The 20,725-nt window shown below is 40.2% G+C and overlaps 1 long non-coding RNA gene across 1 annotated transcript in view; it reads left to right on the top strand.

Moving 5' to 3' along the window:
• LOC147654376 (uncharacterized) overlaps window positions 1–17,576 on the top strand; it is a 34,590-nt gene extending 17,014 nt beyond the window's left edge. The window contains exons 2-3 of the long non-coding RNA XR_015283973.1: window positions 11,688–11,817; window positions 14,584–17,576. This is a non-coding gene — a long non-coding RNA (uncharacterized LOC147654376). The remainder of the gene's footprint in view (window positions 1–11,687; window positions 11,818–14,583) is intronic.
• Window positions 17,577–20,725: the final 3,149 nt, after the last annotated feature.

Here is a 20,725-nt window from a genome sequence, read left to right as displayed (position 1 = left end):
CATTTCATTTTAGCAAAGTCCTGGCATATTAAAACTAAAGTGACATGGCATATTAGAGGGGCTTGACAATATTAATGATCTCTACATGATAATTTATTCCATATTTAGTGTTCAATGTTTGCAGAATTTAATACAGCTAAAGCATATGGTGCTGTTTTATTCAAACGATAAACTATGTGATCATTAAAAATATATGGAAATGTAAATATCATGTCAGGGTTCAGTGTTTCAGAAAGGAGCTGTTAATCCTTGCAAACAGTTTCACTATAATAAGAAGCCAAATCAATTAATGCTTTTGTTTCCTTATGTATTTACTTGGTATTATGCTTCCATTTAGAGTAATTAATTTGGTTATACTTCAAATTTATATATATTTACATTTCTACATTATTATAAAGGAATGTGTCATTCTTATTTTGATTTGATAAGGAAAAAAATAAGATTGGCAAAATCTGTTTAACTGCTAAGCTGGGAGCTCAGATCAATCTCCATTCCACTTGAGGATTGAAAGCACAAAGCTTCTGGCTCTACAGCAGCTTTGTCAGCCTTGGCAATTTGCATTATGTTACTCATGATAGTATGCACAAGGATCCATTGCCACAAATGCAATTTAAGAAAACACTTTAAGTTCTTTTTACTCCTTTTCAGGGTTTTCAGACAGCTGGAATGCCTTTTTTCCCTTTGCTATAGAGATTCCTTATTATCTGTATTTAACTGAATAAATAGACATCTTGAAAGGTAATAAACAAGTTGATTTTCCAAGAGAAACTTCTCAGGGTTTGTCATGCAAAGAGGGAAAGCAAGAGGAATTTTGCTGGAACACAGAAGATAAACTGCTTTGGAGACAAGAGTCTGTGTAGAGCAGAGGCAGAGGGAAAGCCAGGGTAGGTGCTCTGGGAGTGCAAATTTTCACAGCCACGTGTGTATCAGTGTGGCACTAATTTGGACCACTCCTAAAGTGTGAGGTGACCACTGAGGATCTGTGCTCTATGAACTTAATGAGAGCACTCCCTTAACGCTGTAATGTTCCAGCTATGGGTCTTGCAGGAAGATGGAGACATCTGAGGGTGATCTCTGCACTGATTAGTATGCAGGGCTGGGCACTATTCACCCTTAGGCAAACATGGCTCCATCGTTATTGAAGTCAAGATTTTATCCATGGAACTTGAATATTTAGAAGAAGCCAGATACAGGGATTAACCAATACCCACTCATCTCCCCACTCACCAAACACTAATGTGGATGCAACACCCTTTAACTATTTCATCAGGGTATCTGAGGGTTTGATACTGTGGAGTTTTCTCTCTACAGATCTGATTTCTGTTTCCTTACTGACTGGGTTCTGGCAACTCAGCCTGACCAGCAGCAGAAGTAAAATGTTCCAAATACCTCTGCTGTTCAGACAGTGAGTAATCCCAGAAAACAGACAATCCTTATCTGTTGCCTTTGGGAAGAAGAATACTGATAATGGTACACTTAGGGGTTTGCTCATAGGCACAAGGAGAACAAGGTATTAACTTGCAATTTAGCCAGGGCCTGCAAAGCCAGCTAAGATCTCACCATCACAGTGGAAGCTCTTGTTTTGCAAATGAGTCACGTTTCTTAAAAGAAAAGATTTTATCACCAGGAAGATGGGGAAATCTGGATGTCTTTCTAAGAAATCACACAGATTCTGCTTTGGGGCATATAGAAAACTCAAGTTTGGGATGGCTAGGTTAAAGTTTAAAACTGAAAATGAATCAAAACTAACTTTAAACTCCATTCTGGGTTATCTTCATGAAAAGGTGGAAGTTTGCCTTCTGCAAGTCAGCCTCAATGATCTAACCCACTCTTCTAATCTTGAAGTCTCTGAGACTGGGGTGATGCCCATTTTGTTGTCAATTGTTTGTCCTCAACACTATGCAAATTCAGCATGAAAATTTATTTCTGACAGTCATTTAATTTATCCCAGCCATTACCCCTGCCTGCGTGACTGACATTTATTGCCTGGTGTCTGGTGAGTAGTGCTGGGGCTGGGAGCCAGGAGACCTGGTGTCTGTAGCTGATGTTACTATCTTGGGTAAGTTGCTTTATCTCTTCTGTTGCATTCACTTAATCACGGTCATCATCTTCAATTGAGCTGATTGAAGGGACTCTATTATTGCAGCTGTTACACCCAATACAACAAGGCTTGAATTATTTTCAGAGAACACAGCAATACAAGACTGTGAATTATTAGGTAGAATATCTAACCTAAAGTATTTGGCAGTGACAGGCACAGAGCTGAATGTCACACCACCCAGGTCTTTTTTCCTCCCAGTCAGCAATGTAGGTAAGCAAAACTTTTGCTGCCTATACAGAAAAAAAATGTGCCTCACCCACCATGCTTCAGAAATAGTGGGATGGGTGGTTCATTCTGCAATTTCTTTGATAATTCTTATCCAAAGTCTGGTGTCGATGCTTGGTGGTTTGTAACTTCTCTTGATTCCCTTTCTAAGAAGCAAAGTGTTCTCCTAGTTCTCCTAACTCAGTTACATTCCCCTGTTGAAACTGTCGGAAAGCATGTAGCAAAGCTGACAGAGGAAGACTCAAATCTTGTTATTTACACAAATTTACATCATGTAAATACCCTAGACCATCCCTTTTCCTCTTGATACTTCCAAATAGTGCCCAGTTTTACCTCTGATATTACTGAGAAAAATCAGGATGAATATTTATTAAGGACAAAGAAACTAAGTAGGAAACTGTGAGGAATTTCCACAAAGAACTAAACTCTAGCCAGGGGTCTATTACAGGTGTGACATGGTTAGCTAGATGTTTTATGTCCTTCAGCCATTAACAGTAAAAGTCCTAGAAGGGAATACAGGAGATCTTGTGAGAATGTCTGTAGCAAAGGCATCAGATAGTTTTCTAACTCTTTTTTTTTTACAGATCAAAGGCCTAACATTTGAAACTGAAATCATGTGGGAATTCACACATCTCTTGGGACTACTGCATTTATTTCAGAGAAATAAAATACTCCAAGTCTTCTAAATCCTTGTGCTAATCCATTTCCATCCCTGGTGTAACAAAATGTTCAGACTTCCCCAAATTATCTAAATATTACAAGGATCATTTATTATTTACTGAGCTCTAACCATGCCCTTGACACTTGGTGATTCATGAAGACCTCTCTGCTTAGAGGAGTCTCTGAGGCAGGAACTGATGGAAAATCATGGCCAGGAGGGGGTCAGAGAGCTCCTCTCTGCTGATGTTCCTGCATCACCCTCAGCCTGGTGTTGACTCCATTATTGAGCAAGTTGTCCCTATAGTCTGTCCCACTGGTGTGAAGTTCCCTGCCCGTAGCAGGCACTGTGGGGAGTTACTGTGGTTTTCCTTCTTCCCTGGCCCCATGAGGCTGTCACCTGCTCTAGGCTTTCATGAGTCCCAAAGCAAACACACGATAAAGCTCCTAATTTTCCCCTCAGTCCTCAAAAGTACCGTTCATCTTTGGAGGACTTTTTGGGGTGTTGCAGAGGTAGGTGTGTAAATGTAGGAGTGCAGAGGTAGGTAGGTGTTCCACTGACGAAGGAACCTCGAGTGTCAGCTCCTTTCCTGCATCCTAATGCTAAATTCTAAGGTGATTTTCGCTCTGTTGTAATTTTGTAGCAAGCATAACTTAATTATTTTGCCAATTATAATATCAGGGAATATAACAACCATTACGTGAATGGGTGTTGAATCAGCGCATTTTCCACTCCACAGTAAGCAACAGGAAAGAGAGAGGAAAATGTATTAACTGAGAAAAATCTAATAAACATAATGCTACCTACAGATATGTGCTATTTAATCTCATGAAAGGATTTTATGCTTCTGTTCACATGGCAATATCAGATATCATCTCACTGAAGGAAGCAGAGACTCCAATGTGCAAGTCCAACAACAGGAAAATGATGTTTTTATTTTAATCTCTGCGTGTAAACAAAATGTCTTTCTTGATAATTCTTAAATGCTTGGAGGAAATAATACTAAGGTTTTAACACATTTTGGGTTAGACAAGTGGAAAATATTGCCACTGACTTCAGTCTGAGCTATCCAGACAAGTCTGAATAGAGACCAAATCTTCTTGTCTGTATAAACCTTCCCCCACTGGCACTAGAGATCGGATGGGGAGTTACCAGCTATTGCCATACAGAGAGTGAGGATTTCTCTTCATGATTTCAATTAAAAAACATCCGTTGTGGAAAGCCCAAGGTTGACAAATTCTCTCCCAAAACCTAATGTTTCAATCCCAGGAAGTATGAATAATGAGTTGGTCAGAAGCTGTGCTGGAAAATGAGAAAGGGTAAAAAATCCCCACACCAGCTTTAATTTTCCTCTCTACCTTTCAGCCTGAGGGACACGGGAGGCAGAAAAGTGGAGGGCTATGACCTTTAGAAAATAAGCTAATTAAAAAACCCTAACAAAATTCAAAAGAACTAGTTTTTTAGTTCAAGAGGCAAATGTTTGTCCTGAATCTGTAGTCACACACTGCTCCAGAGGTGCTAAAAGTTCTTTCATTATAATAAGTTTTTACATCTACCTGTGATATTGATTATGCTAATAATCGGGATAACATTTTGAAGGGGGAGTGTTAGACTTTCTAACAGTGATTAGCACATTGACTGTGATTGGCTATGCAATTACAGCGATATTAAGGTGGTATTTGATTGTTTAACACAGTATTTAAATGTTGGCAACTATTTAGAACATCAGTGAGCCCAAGCTGGAAAGTGCACAACATTTTCTAAATGTAAAATTATCAACATTCATTTACTATTCAAGTAGAAGTTCCTCCATTCCTTTTACTGGGACTGAAGCCTACAGCACACATCTATGTCTAAATCTTTTTATGAATAACATCCACATTTATGGTGAACATCATCTTACATCCTTGACACAGGAAAAGATACCATAAGAGCCATATATTGCATAGTTCTTATCTAGACACTATTGAAGTAAACAGGAAGGGTCATTTTATATTCTGGGATTTAATGAAAATCCCAAATTGGGAAATTTGAAATGTTGAATTTTTCATTATTTTAGGTTATGTTCTTATTTTCACTTCAGAGATCCAAAATAAGAGGTGACTAGAGTGTTCTTCAGGAATTTTTACTGCAGCTGGAAATATCCACTTGTACAGGGTAACATTAGATACATAAGGCTATAAAATCTGACTTTTTTAGGAGCTACACCTGGATTGTACATGTGTTTTTCTCATGAAAAATGGCTGACACAAGAAAGATTTTGAGATATATCAGAATCAGGAATTTACTTATATTTAGCACTGATAAACCAGTAGAACCTTATTTTTAGTGTTTACAAAAGGCAAGAAAAAGATCTGCTGTCACATTGCAAACACCACCTATTTCACATACTTGCAGCTAGCTCTGTTGGGGCAGGTAAAACCAGTTTTATCTTTTTTATACATAGACACATCAGGCATCCCTAAAATGATGAGGTAATCTTGATAAAAGAACTGTCTCTAACACTATTTTCAAAAGAATAAGTTCATAGTTCTGTAACCCAGGGTGTCTCCTTATTAAGGAATAAAAAATGGCTATGCCAAATGGAATGAAAGATGCCTATGCTAAATGAGTCTCACCTTTTTTCAGAATACACTATTGTGCTTCTCTTGCAGTTGCCCCTTCTTCTTGGCCACCTTTAATACAGTGACAACTGTTTTATAGCCCAGATTCACAATGCAAAGTTGTAGCAACTGCTGTATGGGTCTCAACAGACAAATTTCAGGAAACTGGAAAATCTCTTTTTCTTTTAAGCCTGATTACATCTCATGCCCTGAATATCACAGGTTTCAGAAAACACATGATGTTTCAAGGGAGACACACACCAGCAGAAATGAAGGCGAGGAAGTTGGCCAGGCTCAACCAAGGAAGCTTGTTCTGGCAAAGCTGAACCACAATCCACACAGTTTCTGGAAATCATCAAATAATTGCCCTGATTTGGGAGCAGTTCCTCCTTTTTGATGGTGTCTCCCTCTTCAGCCTCACTAGCACTTTGAATGGTGAGTGGGATGGAAGAGTTTCTGGGGTACAGGAAAGGAGGAGGAGACGACGCTAACATGGGTCTCTGGCCTTTTGAAAATCACCAGGCTGACACCTGCCACCAAATGAGGACAAGGGATGATGCTTAGATAAAATATTACACTTTTGACAACTTGTCCCCATGCACAGCACATACACCTGTCCTCTCTCACATCCTCCCTAAAAATGGAAGCTCTTTGTAGAGTTGAAAAGGAAAGAACATGGAGAGTAGATAGTTTACTTCAAAAACCTGTCCTAGCTATGTAGCAAGAGACAGAGTGGGCCATCTGGTAGGGTTTCAACTGTTGTAAAACAAAAATGCACCAGGAATACATTTCATAAATTAGTGAAACAGTGATCCTCATCCCCAAACATAATAAAATAAGTGACATAAAGACATAAAAGTGTATTTGCTGAAAAACTCAATTCAGCCTGAGGTCTTGAGTGTTTTTTAAAGTTCCCAATACTCATGAACTGAAAAACACACAAGTTCAAGATAAATTTTCCCACTCCAAAGAGCCCAGACTGTTGCAGAAAATGGCAAAGGGAACACTGTTTAAAACTTATTTCAGGAAGAATTACTTTTGCTGTTATGCATTAGTATGAAACACCAAGTGTCCTCTCTGCTTGTGCAGCATTTTGTGATGACTCAAACATCATTGTTTTTTAAGCTGTTCTCAGCAGCCTTTGCCAGGAGATACTAATCAGTTCTTAGCTGTTCCACTGTATGCTGGTAGAAAGCATAACCATGACTAGATGAAAACAAACCTGCTCCACCGGCAGCCTGCACTCCTGTATGCTTCAAGGAGAGGTAACAGGCATCTCTTGCATCCATACATTTTCCTTGCTCTGAATAAGTTAAGTTTCCTTTTCAGAATTTTTGTATACACTAAAAATGTGTGATGGAGTTCAGCGTTAATATATGAGAACGAGTGGATGTTTTCTACCACCTATTCTCTTCCTTTTGACAGGATCAACACCACTATAAATATTTGAGCTCTTTACATAAGAGAAGTACCCCAAAAAAGCACCAATTATGCCTGTGTTAGACACAGTGGTAAACTGAGATTTTCCTAAGCTTCAGCACTCCATCATGATTCTGCTTGGTGCTTTACTGTTGAAAAGTCATCAGACAACTCCTTTTGTTTTCTTCTTCCAGTCATCTTTGTTTTGCCAAATACTTCTCAATGCACAGCAAGAGGCAATAGCATGGAAACTGCTTGCCTGATGGAGATGCAGGCAAGTTTCTCTGCTCAGAGCAGAGTAAAATGGACCATGGCTTCAGAGTGGAGTATGACAACCCAGTCCCTCCTGGGGAGCCCTAGGGCTGTGTTGGGGTGTCTGTCTGCAGTATCTGCTATGGATGGTGAGCCCAGATGTGGCCCATGCCAAGCCTGGCTGTCTGCACCCCAGCCTGGCAACAGGGAGCCTTGAGCTCCATCTCAGCACTCGGTGGTCATGGAGGAGCTGAGATGGCACCTCTGAAACAGCCACCAGGCTGAAACACCACTGTCCACTCCCTACAAAGGCACCACACTGTTTCTGGAAGAACAATGAAGAAATGCTGCCTCAAGACTACAGAAGTGTCACAGCCCAGTGGTAGGCACTGGAGGGCTGGACAAATGTCTCCCTACTGCTGATCCTCTTGGATGCTGCAAGATCTTCCCTGCTGCATCACCCCTACTGCTGATGAAGTGCTCCTGTGTATCAGCTGCTTCCTCTCCTTGGAAGATCCCATCAGCTTGGCCACAGCAGTAGTATTTGTTTCAATTACACCAGATCCAGGTAAATTGTCCAGTTTAGTTGCACACAGGCATCAGTAGGATGACAGTACATGGGAGAGGTAACTGCTGGGTGCTGGGGATTTAAAGCACGGAAGAAAAAAAATGTGGAAAGCCACCATCACCCACCTATGATTTCCTTTTCTCTCCTCTCTGCTTTTTTGTAAACCACAAAAAAGCATATTCTGCAGGAAACAACCCTAGAGGGAAGTTTGGAGAATATTTGTGCTGTGTAACCACAGTGTATCAACCATCCAGGAGACTGCACAAACTATGTGCTCAAATAGCACCATTTTTTTTTTCCTGAGCACATGTCAAGTCATCTGTTGCATGCTGACAAAATTTCTAGCAGTAAGCTTTCAGCTGTAAACACAGCCTCACTCACATTAAAGTCACTGGTCATACAACCTTCTTCTGCTGGGGGTTAAAGCCATACTGCAAAGTGGGAAAACATAACAGAGTCAGACAAAGTGCATGATGATTTACTAATAAAATTATAGAGGCATGAGAAACTCATATGCATGGTAACCAATTTACTGCATATGACTCAAAGAGTGTTAATGTTTGGGATTATATCTCATAAAAAATTATGCAAATCATATCAAGAATTTTCCTCCCAGACCACTTCTTAGTAAACAAAGATTTTCAAAAGCATTTTCTGCTGGGTTAAGCTCCACTTCCATCCAAACCACTCGCACTCCAGTAGTTGTGATGAGCCAAATCCCACCCACCAATAAATCAAAGCTTTATTTACTAAATGCAGGGGGTAACACTTATGTCTTTGCAGCCACATGAAATCATAGCTGCTGTGGCTATGATTGAATGAGCTCAGAACTTTCCAAGCTACACAGAGCCTCAAATAAGAGATAGTTGAACAGAAATCATCTCTTTATAGATGATTTTACAGACCTTTATATGAATGACTTCTCATCAAATCCTGGTTACAAATGCTTAGGTAATGGTATCAGTTTCACACTAGTGCATTGGGGAATCAAAAATAAAGAAATTAGAGAAATCAAACACCAGAGAGAGAAGAAAAAAATAGAAAGAGAACAATAAACTCTGGGCATGCTTTGCATTCTTTTTCAAATCAGAAGCATTTGCTGTTCCTGCAGCAGCAGGCTCATCAGCTTGGACTGCAAGTCATTTTTGCCATTGTGAGACAAGACTGTAAGAGTTAAGGAGGAGAGATAACACATAAAAATGGAATTCATCAAGTAAACAAACAAAGCCATAAGAGGACTAAACTTATTTCAGTCCAGAAGACCTTACTAACAAGGATCATCTTATCTCTATTCCTAATAAAAGCAAAAAAAGACAACTTATTCTTTTTCTTTAGACACTGAAATCACTCAAAATAAATGGTGGTTTGGTTGGAGATAGAACTATTGTGAATCATAATTACATTCAAAGAAAAGGGATATGTCTACCGTGAAAGCTTTCTACACTGAGCTAAATGCAGTAGTGAAGGTAATTACTTTGTTCCTTAAGTCTTTTCCACAAAGACAAAAATCTTGCCAAGCTGGAATTTGATTCTGCAATTTTTAATGTCTTTTAAGAGAACTCATTTCCTCCTGCTACCTGCCACCAACCAGTAAGTTTCAGAATTTTTAAACAAATTACTTAGGGGGACATAGCCACTAAAAATATTACCCTTTTTTTCATTCTTTTCTTTTCCCATCTGTCCTTTTCACTACAAATATCACAAGTAATACTAAAGATAGAATCATGGAACAGTTTTGGTTGAAAGTAACTTTAAAATCCATCTAGTGCAGCACCCTTGCAATGAACATTTTCCATTTGATTAGGGTACTCATAGACCCCTCCAACCTGACTTTGAATGTTTTCAGGGATGGGTTATCTGCCACCTCTCTGGGCAACCTGTTCCAGTGTTTCACAGCCCTCATAAAAAAATAAAATATTCTTCATATCTACCTGTAATCTTTTAGTTTAAAACCATTACCCCTTGACCTATGGCAACAGGCTGTGCTAAAAAGTTTAAGTGTTGAAAGACTGCAGTGAGGTCTCCCTGGATCTTTCCCTTCTCCAGGCTGAACTACCCCAATTCTTTCATGCTTTTCTCATAGCAGAGGTGTTCCACCCCACTGATCATTTTTGTGTACCTCCTCTGGACCTGCTCCAACAGGTCTTGTACTGAGCTCTAAATGGAAAAATAATAATGGGGAGAACTGAAAAGTCATATTTGGTGAGAATGGGAGGAGGCTGGTATGTGCTTCCACTGATGTTTACTTTTGACAAAATCACGTACAGTTAATTTGCAGTGGTTTTTAATTTTTTGTAATGAACCTTTTCATGTGATTGAAGTTGAATATACCAATAACAACAGTAACAATCCTTTCCATTTCTCCCTATCCTGAAATAATTTTCTGTTCGACACAGGAAGCTCTGGTGCATGATCAAGGAAATTTTTCTTTAACCTTTCAGTTAACAAGGGTTGACATTGGGTGGTGCACATGGAGCAGCTGAGGCCAGGGACCCAAGGTATCTTTAGAGAGGCATCTAGCACAGACACCAGTTCCTCACTCACAGTAAGTTATGTGGTACACAATTAAAGGCATTTACCCACACCCATTACTCTGGATATGCTTCAGAATCTCAATGTCCTTTTTGGAGCGGCCCAAAATTGAACACAGTACCTGAGGTACAGCCTCAGCAGTGCTGAGTACATCAGGCTAATCACTTCTGTAGTCCTGCTGGCCACACTGTTCTTGACACAGGCCAAGATGCCTCTGGCCACCTGGGCACACGCTGGCACATATCATGCCAGTTGTCAACCAGCCCCACCAGGGCCCTTTCTGCTGAGCAGCTTTCAAGACACTTTTCCCCCAGCTTGTAGTGCTCATGGGGCTGCTGCAGCCCAGGTGCAGGACCTGGTACTTCACCACCTTGAGCCTCACACAGATGCCCAGAGTCTGTTGGTCCAGTGCGTCAAGGCTGCTCTGTAATGCCTCCCTATCCTCAAGCAGATCAATACCTCATCTAACCTGGTGTCATCTCTGAACTTAGTGAGGATGCATTCTCCCCTCATTCAAACCTCAGTAAAGGATTTAAACACTTCTGGTCCCAATACTAGCCCTGGGGAATAACACTAGTATCCAGTTGCCAACTGGATTTAGCTCTGTTCAACACCAGAGGCCCAGCCACCCAGCCAGTTTTGCAACCAGCAAAGACTTCACCTGTCTAAGCCATGAGCAGCCAGTTTCTCTACCCAATCTACACAGAATACTCTCTGGAGGCAAAAATTTGAGGAAAAACAAGCCCCCACTGTTCTTGCAGCTGCCTTTTTTTTTTTTTTTTTACTTCTAACTGCTTGTAGACCTGACAAATGGCCTGTCCTCAATTTTGGTGAGCGTGCACGCACTGATGTACAAAATTGATCTCAGGAGCACTAAGTGCTTGAGCAGTGTGAGTAGCACAACCTAGCATGCAAGTGAGTAGACTGAGCAGTTCCCATGAACATGTTACCTGTTCAGCAGCTGGCTAAAAACTGTCAGCTTGCCTGTTACTGATGTAGGAGCGGTTTGGTCTGCTGCTGCAGTGGATTTTGAAACAACAGTTTTGTCATGAGCTACAAATGGCAGCAAAAGGTGGATTGACTTCTTAAAAGTGCTTTTGAAACAGAAGCCCAGGTTTTGTTTGGATACAGAACTAATGTGCCTACCCCACCACTCTACTGGGACGCCACTGGAGCACATGTCCACAGAGGGATGGTAATAGCTGCACACCTCTGGCATGCCTGGCTATGCTGCCCAGAGGTATTCACCTTTCTGTCCCTGTGCACAGCATGTGGAGCAGAAAAGGTGGCTCAAATGCTTGGTACTGGTTCTCCCCTTTCTCTCTATAGGCTGTACTCTACAGCTAAACAAGCCGAGGAATTAAGTCAGCAACTAATGACTGTCAGCCTGGGAGAAAAGGGGAATTGGAAAGCAATTCACGCTTGAGGACACAGACATAAATTACTCAAATTACTCCAGGTGAGCCACACACAGCATGTCAGCAGCTCCACAGGATCTGCCTTCATGCGTCTTCTACCCCGCCTGTGGCAAAGGTTCATTTATCCCTTTGTCCCTGCAACTTTCTGAAGCACAAATACCTTCAAGGACTGTCTCCCTGGAACGATGCTGCTTAAGCAACACCTGTAGCCCTGGAAGAAACCTTATCATGTATTTCCTTTTCTCCTTAAAGCTGGATCTATTATGGGCTTTCATACAGTACCTACTTTCCTTGTACTCACATAATACAGGCTTTTACTGTCAGGAACTAATGCATTAGCAGGGAATAAGAGTAATTTCAGCTCTGTATGTTTCTCTATTTACATCCATTTCTTTAGAGAGAATACAATATTCCCATTTGAAAGCAAAAAGATAAAGGGTTTTCAGGGAATGAGTGTTTCAAGTATTTCATTTCACCATTACTACAGAAGCTTCCTGCAATTCTAAGGACATATGTGCAATACCCTGACTAACCTGATTCAAATGTTTGCTTATTGAGCTGATATAGCATGATCATGAAAACAAGGGCTTCTGGCCCATTTTTAGGACAGATAAATAAAGACAAAGAAAACAGAAGGTAGAACTTTGAGTTCAGGTTTAGACTTCAATGCTTGCAAACAACAGTGAAACGTGCTTTTCTGAAATAACACAGGCTACAAAAAGTGGCTCTTAATTACAGGTGTGTTGTCCAAGGCTCACATATTTGTGACCACTGTATATTATGTTAAAATTAAACAGTACAGCTTCAGGGGAATCACCTGTTGAATACTTTTTCTGCTTAAAGAATACCTGTAGAGAAAAAAGCCTTGAAAGTTTTGCTCTTTTCATATCAGTCACCAGTAACTCAGAGTTTAACCTATGTTTTATAGTTTTAAACCACTGCTTTACGTTTGCCATGTAAAACAAATTATTCCAGTTCATACTGCTGTAGTTGATCTAAGAGGCTGTTCTAGAAAACACATTTAAGCAGCTAATATACAGTTACACTGGGAGTCATTGGGGGCTGGCCAAACTTCTTCCACTTTTTCTTTCCTTTTTTTTTTGTTTTTTTTTCTTTTTTTTTGTTATTGTTTGTGTGCTTGCAGTTTTGGGTTTTGTTTGTTTGTTTTTGTGGTTTTTGTTTGGGTTTTTTGGCTTTGTTTTTTGGGGGGATTTTTTGTTTGTTTTATTGCGGGTTTTGTTTTCGTGTTTTTGTTTGTTTCTTTTTTTGTTTTTTTTTTTTTTTGGTTAAGAAGAATGCAAAAGAGTTTTGGGTTTTTTTTTAGGAGCTTGAACTTTTTCTTACACAGAGAATCTGTTTTCATCAAACTTTATTCTCTGTCCTGTTAGAAAAGTGCCTTTATTTGCAAGCCTTGAAATCTGCTCTCCAGCTCAGGGACTATACACAGTGAGGCAGCCTCTGGCAAGATGAAGTCCTGATGTCAGCTGGATGACACTTTAATAGAAACAGTAACAAACAGCACAGTGAAATCTCAGCCCAATTCTCAGTCTTTCTTGCCTTTTTCTTCTCATTCCATTCTTTTTGTCCAGACTATGTAACTGACTTTGGTCTTAAATGATGAAGGCCTTTCAGAGGATTTTCACTAAGCTTTCCCTTGCTGCTAGATTAACAAGACACTCAGATACATTTTTTTTTTTTTTTCCTTGTAACACTAAGCATCTTGTCACTTTTAATTCAAGCTGACCTACTGCAAGAGCACTAGCTCAAAAACGTTTTGGTGTGAATGAACACTTTACATTGTCTTTGACAGACATTTCATTGTAAGTACAATGCAACACATTCACTACTACAGAAACAAATCACAATCTTTAGGCACCACAGATACTTCCTGGTGTAACAGAAGGAACTTTCAGAAGGGCAGAAAAGTTTCATGAGCTGGAAGTGACAATGTAAGAAAGGGCATTAGCAGGTGAAGAAAGTTTAATGGAAAATATGGCAGCTCAGGATTAAAGGGAAGGCAAAGGTGAAACTATTTCAATGCAAGCTACTGCTTTCTGTTCCTCAGATTTTGACTAGGCAAAATTCTGAATTCTTAGGAAACACCTGTTGTTCCTTGGGCAGAAAAAATATATTAACTTTATTTTCCAATACTTTTTAACCCCACACACAGGGTAAAACACATGGATTTTTTCCTTATTCCTGGAGTAAAATATATAACTCCTCACCAATTGCCTCTGGACTGCTGTTTTGGTTTTTTTTCAGCAGCATCCAGGTTTATTGCTACTGTTCTTTTTACCACTGAGAAAATTGTAATGATTCCAAAATATGTGATGCCTCCACAGAATATACTAAGTAAGTAATCAGTAATCAATATTAAAGGAATATAAGCAAACCAGGAAAGAAAATTTATGGATCTATCTCACTAAATGGAAAGTCTTAAAAAGCAGGAATTCTCCCCCGCTAAACCTGAACTCAAAGTTCTACCTTCTGTTTTCTTTGTCTTTATTTATCTGTCCTAAAAATGGGCCAGAAGCCCTTGTTTTCATGATCATTGTACATTTTGTGTTGTCATTTGTGAATCCTCACTTCCACTCCTCTGCTGGCCAGTTCCTCTCTACTGAACGTCAATGCCTTTCTTCCTGTGGTGCTACTGAAATGTTCTTTCCTACCTCCAGCTCTAGCCCTCTCTGCACGTCTCTCAAGTTTCCCTCCCAAAAGAAACCCTTGTCTCCATAATGTGAAGTTAGATTGGAGTGTTGGATGTGTTTCATCCTTTACAGACTATTCTTACCGTTTCTGCTTGCCAGAAAAGAAGTTTCACCGGGGAATATTTGACACTGCACTACTCAGCTGCCAGCTGTTCCTGCGGCTCCTCAGCGGGCGCAGCCACTGAACACATTTTTCACTCCCAGTTCAACTTCCCAGGCCGAGGCACACGGGGAGAGGTGTGAGGCTGTGCCTGAGACTGCCTGCTGCTCCCTTCTCCCACGGGGAGGGAGAAGACTCCAGTCGCCAGGGATGTCAATCAAGTGTTAAATTCGCAATAGCAAAGCATTCTTTAAGGACAGACATCTATTTAATAACGCTTACTCCTTGCTCAAAATTGTAGACAAACCTGTCCACAATCAGATAACACGAATAAGCCGGTGACAGATGGCTGGTGACGTGTGTACCTGCCCCCTTCCCCCATCCATGGCCAACTCTCCGTGGTCTGCAAGTGCCTGTGCGAGGCATCCTCCGCACCCTTCACACTCCCAGGCAGGCTGTGTGTGTGTCAGCAGTGAGTGCAGCCTGCTGGATGAAGCACAAAAGCCATTATCAGGAGTTTGGGTGCTGTTCTTGGCCACACGGATCATTCACAGGTGTTGAACAACTTGACAGGTGGCGGTTGCATAACTTCGGAGACAATTTTTGGTAACGCTACTGAAAAATCTATATTTTAACTTCTTTTCTGGGTTGCTGAATAAAGAATGTTCTGCCATGGAATTACCTTTGACAGCATTGCCAGCTGTCAAACTATACTATGCCATAACTGTACTAAAATTACTGAAATAAATAAAAATCTGCAATTTTTGTCCTCACTTTCAAAAACCAGAAAATGTATTGATGTTTACAGGTGTTCTCAAGGAATCATAACTCTTAATGGTCCACCACATAAGAGTAAAGCCTGATGCTTACAGTGCCTGTCAGGCATCTGATTTGTTCAAGTAGCCATTTCAGACAAGCACTGCATCTGAGATAGTCAGGTTGTTAATTGGCAATAAATAGAAACACAATATTTAAAACAATTTTGATTAATGCAAACCCAGATAAATCTGATTTGGCAGGTTTATTAGCACCTAATATTATACTGTGACCAAAGAATGATCAGACAGGCTAAGATACATGATCTGATATAGCAGCCTTTTTCTGCAGCTATCAATAAATGATTTTAGGTATATGTGTGTTTGTTAAGTGCTTGTGTAAATTTTTAGACCGATATCATTTAAATATGAAACTCTAAAACTGGGCACAGACTGAGTCTTTTTTTACAATGCTGTACTGTACCTTAATCAAGGCTCATGGATTTATTGCTAAGAGCAGGACAGGAGAGTGACTTGGTGTTTATGCACCAAGGAGACAGCTCCAAAATCTGCTGGGACATTTTGTTGCAATATCAAAGGTCTCTGAGCCAGGGCTCATGGGGCTGCTGGTATGACAATATCTGTGACGTGCTTCAAATATTTGGTGTGCTTATGCTGAGAACAGAAATTTTCATTTTTAAAATATCAAACTTCGCATGCTGCACACCTGTATTTGCTTTACATTCTAATTCATCCAGAAGAATTAGGTATCCTTATCAGAATATTTTAGTGAAAACACTAGGGAAAAAGAAGCACAAAGCAAGGTAAAGAAGAGAGAACTTGAGAAATTTCTTCCCCCTACACCTTATGCCTTGTTCTCTTGCATAGGGATTGGTGTAAAATTTGCTTCAAATTGAGATAAGCTTTGAAAATTCACATTTGAGCAATTGTCTGACACAGTAAAGTGTAAATTAGCTGATAAACTATTCAGAGTAGACTAAGGAAAGGGAAATTTTACTGTCTGCAGAAATGGAGAACAGAGGAGAGGCAAGACTAAAAAGTAGCTGACAAAAGAGTCTTGGAATTTTCAGTGAGAATCTAAATTTTGTGAGCCATCCTCAAACCTAAGGAGCATGTGTTACACAGCCATAAGTAACAGGACTGCTGCTGAGTCCTTGACAGAGCTGTAATAGAAAGTGAAACGTAGCAGAGACAGAGGGCACAATAGTTATTTCCTTTCATTATTTCCAGCTTTCCTAAATTCTTATTAGGAAATTAATAAACACATATGGTTTGCAGAACAAATTCAGGCTCGAGAAACTTCCTAGAGTACATTTTTTTTTATTATTACTAATGGTAATTATGCCTACAGGTGAAGTAACAGCTGAGTGACTCAAGGTACCCTGCTGTTTAATTTAATCAAATGAGTTAGTAATCCTTAACAAGACCTACAGAAAAAGGACAAAGATCATTTCCCCTATGACTGGGTGATGGAGAATACAAATATTTTACTTCTTAATGCCAAATATACACTAAAAGTTTATGAGGAGAGAAAGAAGAAAGAGAGAATCAATAAGGACATTTGAAGGCATGTTAACTTTTTTTTTTCCCTGAAATTTTGCGGCATGTTCATAAATCACTGCCATAATCTAGAGGACTCTTAGATGTTACAAATTAGCCGAGACACTTGTACACAGCAGAACAGATAATACACATCAGGATATGTATTATGTGTATCCACCAAAACGTGGTAAATGTGCATTATTTGTATCTGCCAAAACTAAATCCTAGGAAGATCAGCTGAGAATTTCTGTATTTCTGCTGTTCTGAAGCCTGAAGCTTCTTGCAGAACTTGGGAAACAGAAGCAGCCGGAGAGATTTCCTCATCTTTGTTGTATTCTGTCTTCATTGATGCCCAAAGTATTGGAAATTTGAGACTAGACAATAATTTAAGAAGGTAGACCAAATGTGGAATTTAATAAAGGTCTGGTAGATTTCAAGTCCCTCTTGAGCACTGATGCTCCTGAAAATAAGAACATAGAAACCCTGGTTTATTGATAACTCAGTGCTACGACTGGATTCTTCAATTCATGAATATATTAAGAGTTAATGCACCAGCTCCACTGTTGGAACCGGAGTTGCAATCTCTCCTGCCCTTAACTTTCTCTCCACTGTTTGATTTCCACAGCTCTTGACTTAAGGTTAACAAAGAAAATAAAAGGAATGAGACAAACAAAGCCAATCCTCAGCCTGTCTTTTGCAGTGAGCAGCAAATCTCAGTATCCTCACATGCCCCAGAAATTTCCTGAGATGACTCACACCTCTCTTGGCTATAGGGGAGCCTGGGGAACTCTTCACTTTCTGGCAGCATGGGCCATCTCCCAATTGTCATAACTCCTACCACTGGCTGTTTTAGCCATGGGGGAGATGTTACATTTGCTACATGTAGCCTGAAAAAGAGACCATCTGCCTCAGTGCTTGGTTACCCAACAGCTCAGGTGCCACACAGCTCTTACTCAGGGAGACCTGAGCTCCTTCCCCAGCTCCTGGCCTTGGGCAGAGGCATGACACAAAGAGAAAGGCTATGATGTGCCTACAGTCACACAGCAGGTGAGTGCCAAACACAAGAGTAATTTTCTACCCAAACTATCCTTCTTCCAGGGTCCAGTCCAACCCAGAAAGTCAAAGAATTAACACGTGTGGCAAACTCTCACTTAGAGAGCCTATCTATTACCACACTGTAGGAAGACTTGTTAAGTCATTCAGTCCTTGGAGGAGCAGGAATGGTTTCCACAGGCCTCTTGAGCTTCTTTATTCAAACTACTTCCACAAGTCACAAACTTTTAGTAATTCCTTTGCAAGATATTTCTGTCTTCCTTTCAAAAACTAACTGACTTTTGGCTTAAACGTATCTCCACTTGAGTTTTACATCTCCATGTCTCATGTCTCTTAATCATGCTTGGGTGCACTTCTTTCATTCCTGGATGTTTCTACACTTCAAATATTTTTAGTCCATTATAACATCATTTCTCCTTAGTTATTACCTAGAAATACATTGGATAATTAAATCATGACAATATTTTGTCTGAGTTCTTTCATTCCACTCCCAGGATTTGCTGCTTCCTACTGAACTCCCTCCAATTTGTTCGTCTCAAAAGACCCAGATGGCAAACACACTCAATGTACAATATGCTACTGATTTATCACACTTTCCTTTCTATACCACTCCAATTTTTACATGCTTCTGAAAATAAGATCCTTTTTTGGCATTTCAGTAAAATAACCAGTTGTGTTTAGCATCCAGTCCAACCCTTTTCACAGCACATTGTTGAGCTCCCAAGAGACATAAAGTGCCCCTGCATTTACGTGCCCAGTGATAAAACTGAGCTCTTCTGAAAAGTCAGTGCCACCACAGCAGTATTTGAAACAGAGACCTGCCATCTTCACTTTGAGAACAAAGATGGGAGATGATCTTTAAGTACCATGAGAAACCAGAAACTAGAATAAAGCCTGGAGCACAAAGGAAGCTTGGCTATACCACTATTTCAATGCTGGGTGAGAATAAAACTGAACATGATGGCCTGGATGGGTCAGGAGCTTTGGAAGTTCCTTCTCCCTTCCCATGCAGTGAGAGCTCCCCCAGCTGGGCCTCCTCCTGCCCTGGGGTGGAGGGCTGCTCCCAATTCTCCCCAAAGAGGGAAACAAGGGGATTTCAACTGGGGCATGTCATTCTCTCCTGGCACAAAGTAAAACAAGGATGCCACAGAGGCTAAATGCACCAGAAAAAATGGTGTGTACTGTGTTTCTGCAGAGAGAAAATGAGTGTTTTGGGAAAAGTGTTCAGCCAACATTTATAAGCAAGTTGTTTAACTTAAAGTGGGGGCTCCCTACTTCACCTTTTAAGTTCTGCTAGATGAGTGACACTTGGAAAAGTTTAAATGAGGAGAAAAACACTGTCATGGCATGCTCCCTACTTAAGCCTTGCTTGTGGGGACAGACCAATTTTCCTAAGCAAGTCCTTGACCACAGCAGCAAGCACCAGAAGTCACAGCATCATCACTGTGACAGGGGGACAAGTGACAGGGACCCACATATTGCCACCAGCCTTGGGCCCCAGGGACAGCCTGAGAGGAATCCTTCCCCAGCCCTGGCCTGAGACCCAACAACAGACCCATGAAACTCTCAAGAGTGTCACCACACAAATAAAGGACACAGGTTTTACTCTCTCAAGCACCTTCAGGACAAGTCTGCCTGGGCTGGTGCCTGCTGCTGCAGCAGCTGCATTTCAGCAGTGTCCAAAACACAGCTTTCCCTAATTGCTTGCTGTGGCTTGAGTCTGCCTGTCCTTTATCGTGGTCCTTTTGAAACGCTGGTATTTTCCAAGGGAAAAGAAAACATCCTGTGCTCTCTGGAATTTTCCATGGTTACACTTTGCCCAGAGGTGACTTTTCTCTCCAAGGAAACTTTCAGCATTATGTAATTTTTTGTTTTATTATTATTATAATTTTTTTTATTCTGTTGTTTGTATCTACACAGGCAGGCAGATAAATGAAAAGAAAAATAAATGTAAGAATAGCCTGAGATTTTTATCAGTGCAAGGATGACTCAATGATGAGGACAAGTGCTCTGGAAAGTTTTAGACTTTTGTTAATTGAAGATTGCTGAAATTCCAGAATAACCAGGGGGTCATCCTTCAATATTTCTCACAGACAAAAATGTAATTTAAGAGAGGGGTGTGACTGGAAATACCTAAAGGAATGCCATGTTTACTTTTGAGATCCTGTTAAACTGTGTTTTCATAAAGAGCTAAACGTTCAAGCAACCATTTGAGGATTTTTATTTTTGTCAACATTTAGAAAAGTGCACAAATATTATTAGTTTAAAAGTTTTGAATCACACTGTTAATGTTTAAATATACTATTTAGCTGTAACTACTGTTATGTAGATTGCCACTTTCTGAACTTTTCTGAACTTACGAATCTCCAAGGAGCTTGGAACTTATTTGAAAGTGAGATGATTACTTCTAGAAGAAGCTTGCCACCCACTTTTCTTACTATTCTGTAATATAAATATTGGCCATCAAGTATATTTCAGTGTTATTGCAAAATTCTTGCACACACAAGCTGTGATATAACTTCAAACGTATGATTACTCACACTGAACCTACATGCACATACAGTCTGAAGAAGTGCTGAGAGCCTGGTTCATCAGGATGAACAAGACCACCACCCTGTCATAAATGTACTTTTATTGTGAGGTGATTTCTGTGTGAACAATTTAATTACTTGCTTGAGCAATAGAATTCCCACAACACTAAAACCTGTCCAACTTACCCATTTCTCACTTGATTAAACTGATGAAACTCAAGACACCTGTTTCAAAATAA

The sequence above is a fragment of the Cyanistes caeruleus genome, chromosome 3, assembly GCF_971803275.1.
Source record: "Cyanistes caeruleus chromosome 3, bCyaCae1.hap1.1, whole genome shotgun sequence".
In the NCBI taxonomy this organism is placed as follows: domain Eukaryota; kingdom Metazoa; phylum Chordata; class Aves; order Passeriformes; family Paridae; genus Cyanistes; species Cyanistes caeruleus.
This window is presented reverse-complemented; position numbering and strand designations above follow the sequence as displayed.